The 8,327-nt window shown below is 34.9% G+C and overlaps 1 non-coding gene across 1 annotated transcript; it reads left to right on the top strand.

Moving 5' to 3' along the window:
* The first annotated feature begins 4,413 nt into the window (after nt 1-4,413).
* LOC112474650 lies at nt 4,414-4,518 on the top strand. The gene has a single exon (XR_003044509.1). It is a non-coding gene; the product is annotated as a U6 spliceosomal RNA (small nuclear RNA).
* The last annotated feature ends 3,809 nt before the right edge of the window (nt 4,519-8,327 follow it).

Here is an 8,327-nt window from a genome sequence, read left to right as displayed (position 1 = left end):
GAATATTACTCAGCCACACAAAAAAATTAAATCTTTTTATTTTCAACAGTATAGGTGTACCTAGAGGGTATTATGCTAAGCGAAATATGTCAGCTAGAAAAATACAAACTTTACATAATTTTACTTATATATGGAATCTAGAAAACAAAATGGACAAATAAAACAAAATAAAATCAGACTCATAGATACAGAGAAAAAACTGATGATTGCCAGAGATGATAGGTGTGGGGAGATGGGCAAAATAAGAAAAGGGGATTAAGAGGTACTATCTTCCAGTTATAAAATAAATAAAATCACAGAGATTTAATATACAGCTTAGAGAATATTGTCAATAATATTGTAATAATTTTGTATGGTGACAGATGGTAACTAGACTTATGATAATCATTTCATAATGCATAAAAATGTAGAATCACTATGTTGTATACCTGAAGCTAATAGAATATTGTATATCAACTATAATTCAATAAAAAATATCCTTCTTTGAAATTGTATTAGTAATGATGTTAGATTTTGAAAAGTATAATTTAAAAAATCTTTATTCACTATTTTTTTTAATTTAAAGGAATTGATTCCTATATTCTAAAATATAAACTATAAACTGGATATCACATCGATATGCAGTGTGTTGGAAGATAACAAAAATAAATAAAAAGAAAATTAAAGTATGTTTTCTTAACAAAAAAGACATAAACAATATATGCCTGAACTTTTTTTAATTAGTAATTGTTACCATTGTTTTTTTTTTTTTACCCAAATATATTCTTCTACTCCAAATTCTGTTCTTTCTAACAACTCTCTTTTTAAATGAACTTATATTTCACTAGGAAGATATACTGTGTTTAGTTTCCATAGAAATATATCTTAAATTATTCTAAACCTTAAATGTAGCTAAATATGCCACCAGGGCAGTGGGGGCAATGAGAGAGTATTGTGAGGGAATGAATATTTGCTCTCATGTGATCTAAGAGTCATTTAGCCTTGCTGGGATCAAAATGGGGTACAGAGGCACAAGATTCCATCCATCAAGGAAATAAAAGTAAAGGGTTTTAGTCAGTATTGTCTATCATTTCAAACACAGTAAAACAATGATGTGTCATGCACAGGGAATTTTTTAACACTTTTTAAGATCTTTAAAAGCAGCTAAATGTAGCAGTAATGTGAAATCACCACTAGCCTCCCATTTAAGTCATGCTCATATTTATAACAGTTATGGTGAAAGACCAAAGCTCGCTTTGATTTACTTGCAAAGCAGCCCCTAGTTAATTTAACTAACCCCTGCCTGAGACATACAACCCACACACACACACACACACACACACACACACAGACACACACACACACACACACACACACACCCCATTAATTCTATATGTAAAATTATAAATTCTTTAAATTCAGTATTCTAACCATGATGGGACAGCTGATGAGTAATAGATACAGAGAAGTAGAACGCATGAGGATTCATACATCTGAAAAGTCAATATTTAAAATAAATGGACACAAAAAAACTCAATGCCTTTCAAATAACTACTGATGGTGCTTGTAAACTATTTTCAATTTCATTTGAAGTCTTTTTTTTTTTTTTTACTTTCTAGAATCACGGAACAATGAATCTCAAGTCCAAGCTCCTTGTTGAATAGATGTAGATAATAAAAGAATGTTTAAATGCCTTGTTTTAAGACATACGATGATGAATTATAGAACCGGGGTTAGTACCCAGAAATAATAAAATTCCTAGTTTATTAAGTATGTTAAATTCAATTTTGCCAGTGTAGACAGAGCAGTTGTGAAGGTTAACATTACACTGAATATCAGCAAAGAGAAGTTTAAAAACCCTGAACCATACAATGGGTATTGATAAGCTTATCAAGAGACGCCAACTCTCTCTGCCTTTCTGCCTTATATATTCACAACAAGAAAAGATACAGTAAGATATTAATGTTGTGAAATATTTGGAATTACGATAATAGAAAGGAAAAACACAGAAATGTGTATGTCAGATCTTACAAGTTGAGGCCAGACTCCATTTTTGGCTCTCTCCTGCTGGCAGAGGAAGCTGGAATTCAGTCATATAGAGTCATCTAGCAGCAGGATCCAGATGGATGTACAGCTCAGCTGCTAAATTGAAGAGTCAAAATTCAGCTCCTACTTCATTGGACTCCTGTCTTATTGGCTTGTGGAACATTTAAATAAAGGGAATCTGGGACTTCTCTAAAGGCAGAAGCCTCCTATGATTTACTTCTTGGATGTTGGAGATTCCAGTGTTTCCAGAGAGGGTCGGCTGCTGAGCAGCGAAGTAGGGAGCCAGGAACACACAGCTGTGTAGAAACCTGCTAACGAATATCACCTCTTCTAGCAGCATGAGTCTACCGTGTGCTTTCACATGCAACTGGAAATATCTTTCCGCATGCCACCTACCACCGCCACACTCACCACCACCACCACCGCTACCACTACCACCACCAAACTTCCCAAACTGCCTGGCTTAAGTATCCCCTTTTTTGTGAAACCTCCCTTAAGTACTTTGTTCCAAAGTAATTGGTGCTCCATTTGTGATAGCATAGGACTTTGTTTTCACTTCTAGTATTGAATCTATCTTTATGCTTTGCGGTCGACCTTTCACCTATTCCAGATATAGAGGCAACGTTGTCTTCATATTTGGAACTCCAGCATATAGGATGGCACTTGGTTCACAAAAGGCATTTATATCGGTGTGTTGGTTACATGAATGTAATGCTGCAAGTTCATACCAGTTTATATCTAATTAACCCATGCGTACTTGCTCTTATCGCCCCCATTTTTAAATCTTTTTTTACCTCAAAAATCATATTTGCTGATTCCAAATTTGATTTTTCTATCAACCAATGAATGACAATTAGGCACTTCTTATGCGCCAGGAATTCTTCTAGTTACTGGGGTACTAAAAATTAAAAACAGACAAACAACAACGGTGCTCTCAGAAAATTCATGAAAAATATATAAATAATCAAATAAACATATTGTATTGTCACACAATGATAGAGACTATAAAAAATAAAGGAATAGAGCAGCTTTGGGAAATAGAGGAGTTGAGTGTTATTTTACATAAAAGGACAGAAAAGAACTCATTACAAAGATGACAGTTGCACAGAAACTGAAAGTGAGAGCCATAGTTAGGTGGGTATATTGAGAAAGAACATACTAAAAAGTGGAAACAATTGTAAAATCCCTGAAATGAGAAGTGCTTGATGCATTTGAAGTAAATCAAGGAGACCAGTCTGACCGGAGCAAACTGGCTTTGGAGGACAGTGGCAGGAAATGACATCAGAGAAAAAATAGTGGAGAGAGAATTTAACTGTAGATCAGGAACCTGTGGGGAGATATGGGAGAGTTTTTAATAAAAGTGCAATAAGATTTCACTAATATGTTAGAAGAGATTTGTTTCTAGCTACCATGTCAGGGAATAGACCATAGCAAAGGGTGGAAAGCAGGAAGACAGCTTAGTACCTGTATTGGGCTAATGTAATAAAGTATCACAGTCTGGGTGGCTTAAACAAGAGAAACTAGAGAAAATTATTATCTCAAAGTTCTGCAGGCCAGAAGTCTGTGATCAAGGTTTCTGCAGAGTAGGGTCATTAAGAGGAAGAAATGGTTCTATACGTCTTTCTTAGCTTATGGTGATTTTATTTTTTTTGCAATCTTTGGTGTTCTTTGAATTGTAGATGCATCATCGAGATGTTTACCTTCATCTTCATGTGGCATTATCCCTCTGTGCTTGTCTGACTCTGTATCTAAATTTCCCCTTTTATAGGGACATTAGTCATATTGGACCAAGGCCCACTTTAATGACTTCATCTTAATTCAACTACATTTACAAAGACTCTATTTCCAAACAAGGTCACATTCTCAGGTACGGGGGTGTTAGGACTTCAACATAACTCTTTACGGAAACAATTCAACTCATACCAGTACTCTGTGCAAATGGTCCAGTCTAGAGATGATAATGGCTTAGAGCAGAGCATAAACATCGAAGGTACAGAGAAGTAGTCAGTGTGAGGATTATTTTAAAGAAAGAACCAACATATTTTTCTGATTAAATGGGTGTGGGGTATAAAGAATAAAACAAAGAAAGGAAGACTTCAGGATTTGGGGCTAGACTAATTGCTATGTTCTGAGATTGAGTAGACTAAATGAGGCGCAGATGTGTGGAGGAAATTTAAAAGGCTGTTTTTTTGATATGTTAACATGTTATCATTGAGATCTATCTGATTAGATTTCTAAGCACAGATATTGACAAAGCACTTGGATATGTGAGTTTGTCTTATGAAAATTTATAGCTGCAAAAGATTTAATCATCTTAGTCTAATCAATATTTATTATAGATGAGAAAGTCAGTATTTCTTTAAAGCTTTATTTAAGGAATAAAATGAAGTGCTCGCTTCGGCAGCGCATATACTAAAATTGGAATGATACAGAGTTAATTAGCATGGTCCCTGTGCAAGGGTGACATGCAAATGCGTGGTGTTCCATGTTTTTGATGTTCCTGTAAACAGTGTATTTTCAACAAATTAAAAAGTAAAATTTTACAGTTCATTGTATAGTAAAAAAAAATAAATATAAATAAATTAATTAATTAAAATGCCTTGCTTTCAAGGACACTGAAACATGTAGTGACAGCAATAGAAATAAACAAAAAACATAAAATGTCAAATTCAGTTCTTTTGACTCTCAATTCAACACTTTTTCAGTCTACCAGGCTTTCTTCAGCATTTTTTAGTTCCATATGCAGTTAGTAAATAGCAGTTGGTAGCTTAATGCAACAAAAAGGTAAACGATTATAATTTTGGGTCCATCAGAGGGTGACAAAGCTTCCAGCTTTAGGCCTTTGTTGTCCATTATATTATCACAAAATTTATAAACATGACAAACCGATCAAAAACATTGCTCTCTTGAATAATTTTGAAAGTTGGATTAAGTTTGCCCCACCCTAACATAATTTTAGAACTCTAACATAAGATCTAATGTTGAGACTTTTCTGCCTTGAAGCACAGAAACTGAATCAAGCACTCAACGTCTGTTCACGCGTAGCCTGGCAGCTAATTCAGTCCCTATCAAATCCAAGGGAACGTTTTGTCCATTTGAAGATTTGGTTGAGATCAGCTTTCTATATTTGGCCCTCTGACTAAATTTGCACTTCAAGAGGTTCTGAAAGATATGATCAGGATGTTGGTCTTCCACTAGCTTTGAACAAAGTTTGATTTTAAGTTAAAGGTTCCTGTATTTTCCTCTGTATTATTTTCATTTTGCAATAGAATATTTGTCAAAAATGATTACAGAGAGTGAAACAAACCAAACTCTTTAAAACTATTTTTAACTGCTGTGTGTGGATATTTTATCTGGTACTTTTTTAATTGATCATTGTAATAGTTGATTTGCTGCAACCTATAAGAAATAATAAAGTAATTTCGGAAAACTGAAAGATGTTATATCCAGAAGTTGATACTCCTAGGGTATTACAGTTATGAACTAGCTAGATGGTTGCGGAGGGTAGTGGTGACTTCATTCTTTGACCACAGTCAGGAGACCACTGAGCAGCCTCAGCAAATTTCTGAAAGAGAAGAGACAGAATAGGTTTGCCATGAATTGATATATTTTAATGTCCAGGGAGTCAAATTCAATCAAAAGCAGCTCTTAAATGTACCAAATTTCATCCCTTTTAATGCTTCCAATTAACAAATTCTATCACTAACCAAAGGAAGGAAAGAGAAGCAGGGAGAGCCTGTAGATTCCCTTAAGCCAGAATTTTTGACTCATTTTGTTTTAAATCCTGCTAATAATATTTTGGAGATCAATCACACACCAAAAACATAATAAAGGCTGCATTATGGACAAATGCTACATATTGATAATTACTGAATTCCAGTCTAATAATAAAGGATATTTTGTCCTTCGCATTAAAATGTAACAAAATGAATCTCATTAGAAGGCAACATGGGCTGTTTTCTTGTGAGCGTATTCTCTTCTAGATGTTTACTATGAAAAAAAATTTTAAAAATGGAAAGCATGTCATGTCCATTGTACATATGCACCCATTTTATGGCTAGAGAAGAAACGATGGAGATAAACACACTTGGAATTTTTATATGTCACTGATATATTAAATTAGCCTGAATGAAAGTGACATTTTTGTGTTTAAGGGATAAAAAAAAGATAGTGTTATAGACTGCAGTACACCAAAGGCCCTTGTGGCAGGTGCGGTAATTTAAATCATATGAAACGTGCACTAAGGTAGCTGTGGTATGAGGCCAGGTGGGTAAAAATACAGAGCTAAACAGTTTTGAGCCACTTTGCTTTTCTAAAAGTCTTGACAAACAGAAGAGATTTTCATCTCTCTCGGGTGGCTTGGATATGACCCCAGTAGAAAGCAAGGATGGAATTTTCAAATTCCTTCCAGTCAAACCTTTTGATTCTATGATTCAGAAATAAAATCAGGCTAATGTGAAGTAGAGATGCACATATTCATCAGCTGTAGTGTCCAGTAGAGGGCACTGGAAAGGTAGGACTGCAATGTGGCATCTCCTTGCTATACAGGTAGTTCTTTCAGAAAAGGAAACATGAAAAAATATTTTTTCCAAACCTCAAATTAATCTGCAAGTTTTGCCATTTATTCTTCAAATGCAATGTGAAATTTTAACTTTTTAAATTAAGATTGCTTGACAAAATGTGTTCCCTCAATAATCAGTGAAGAGAATCAAATTCCTATAACATGATTGCAATCTTCAGCTTACGTTGTTTCCTATTGAGAGGGGAGCAGAGATTAAATGATTTGTGACCTTCAATGTTTTCTTCTAAATTTAAACAGTAAAACCATAATCTAAATTTTTTTATTTCCTAAGAACAATAATATTTATAGAATATCATCAAGTTCAGAGCATCATTTATATATTCTTGCCAAGGGTCCTGTTTACATTTCAAGATAACATGGTTTCTACATTATAAATAAGTACACCCAAAACAAATATTGTCATAAAGGGTCCACATTTTTTTTTGTCCTCTAACTTTGTAAACTTTATGAAAATAGGTGGGAAAAAATGTTGGAAAGGTTGAAGAAATGTACTGAAGGCGAGCGAATTTCAGAACATTACAAAAGAAATTTAAAAGGTAGCCATACTCGTGGGAGCCTATTTTCGATAAATTGTAGATATACCTATTCTCAAAAAGGACACATTCTATGTATGATATTTCATATTGCCCTAAAACTCTCCTAGGATGAGACTTATAATCTAATGGCGACTAGCATTTACCAGGCACTGCGATTTCCTTCCCAGTTAGACTACTGAGCATGTTGCTCCACACCATTTGTGCGGCCACTTGGTCTTTGGATTTACATCGAAGAGCACCCTAAAGAAAAAGGAAAACGAGAATATGTGAATGATAGTAAAATCATAACGCTGGAAATTTTGAATTTCAACATTCCTGCATTTTTGCATTAAAGACCTTCAGGCTTTGGCGACATTAGCATTTCTTAAGATTTCATAGAATCCAAAGCCTCTGCTGCTCCCTGGAAAGGTAGAAAACAAAGACTAGGAAGGTTTTTTGGTTTCTGTACACATTACATTGAAGAAGAACTCAATTTTTTTATTTTTTATTTTTATTTTATCCAATTTTGTATCCTTGCGGAATGTATATAGTAGTAGAGCTGCATTTGTTGACCAGCTACAGCTGTGCCTATGATGGTGCTTGCTGGTAATCCGTCCTCTCTCTGAGGTGGTGCTTTTTCTCAGGAGAAAAACTGAGAGCCATAGAATCACGCTTTTCTTTCCCTCCCACAGTTCTGTGAAATGATTAGTCATCATCACAGAGGTGGTTTGGTTTCTCTAAGTCTTATTTGGTTTTCTTACGTCTTATTTGGAAGCTGCCAAGATATAGTCAGATGCAAACACCATGATACAGAAGCATTTAAATGCAGGAGACAGACAGCATGGCAGCAGCAACTGAGCCTTTTTATCTCAAGCCCTAGATAGCAAGGCAGCAGAACAGAGCAGTTTAACTCAGGGGGACAGCAATGAAAAGTGTGGCAGCACATGAGAGCACATGCTGTAACAGGCTGACAGACAACATTTGGCTTGTATCAGGACACGGACTCCAAAGCTATGGAAAGACAGAAAATAAGCTTCTAATTTCCTTCCCAGAAATTAGGTCCAGCTTCTGACTACTGTTCTGTGTTGGTTGGGGTTTTGACTACATAAAAGCAGACAGGCTTTAATTTATGTCTGGTAATGGGTTTTCCTTCTTTTTTCTTTCTTTTTTTCTTCTTTTTTTTTTTTTTTTTTTAACTTCTTCAA

Source organism: Pteropus alecto, unplaced genomic scaffold (genome assembly GCF_000325575.1).
Source record: "Pteropus alecto unplaced genomic scaffold, ASM32557v1 scaffold7, whole genome shotgun sequence".
NCBI classification, from domain to species: domain Eukaryota; kingdom Metazoa; phylum Chordata; class Mammalia; order Chiroptera; family Pteropodidae; genus Pteropus; species Pteropus alecto.
This window is presented reverse-complemented; position numbering and strand designations above follow the sequence as displayed.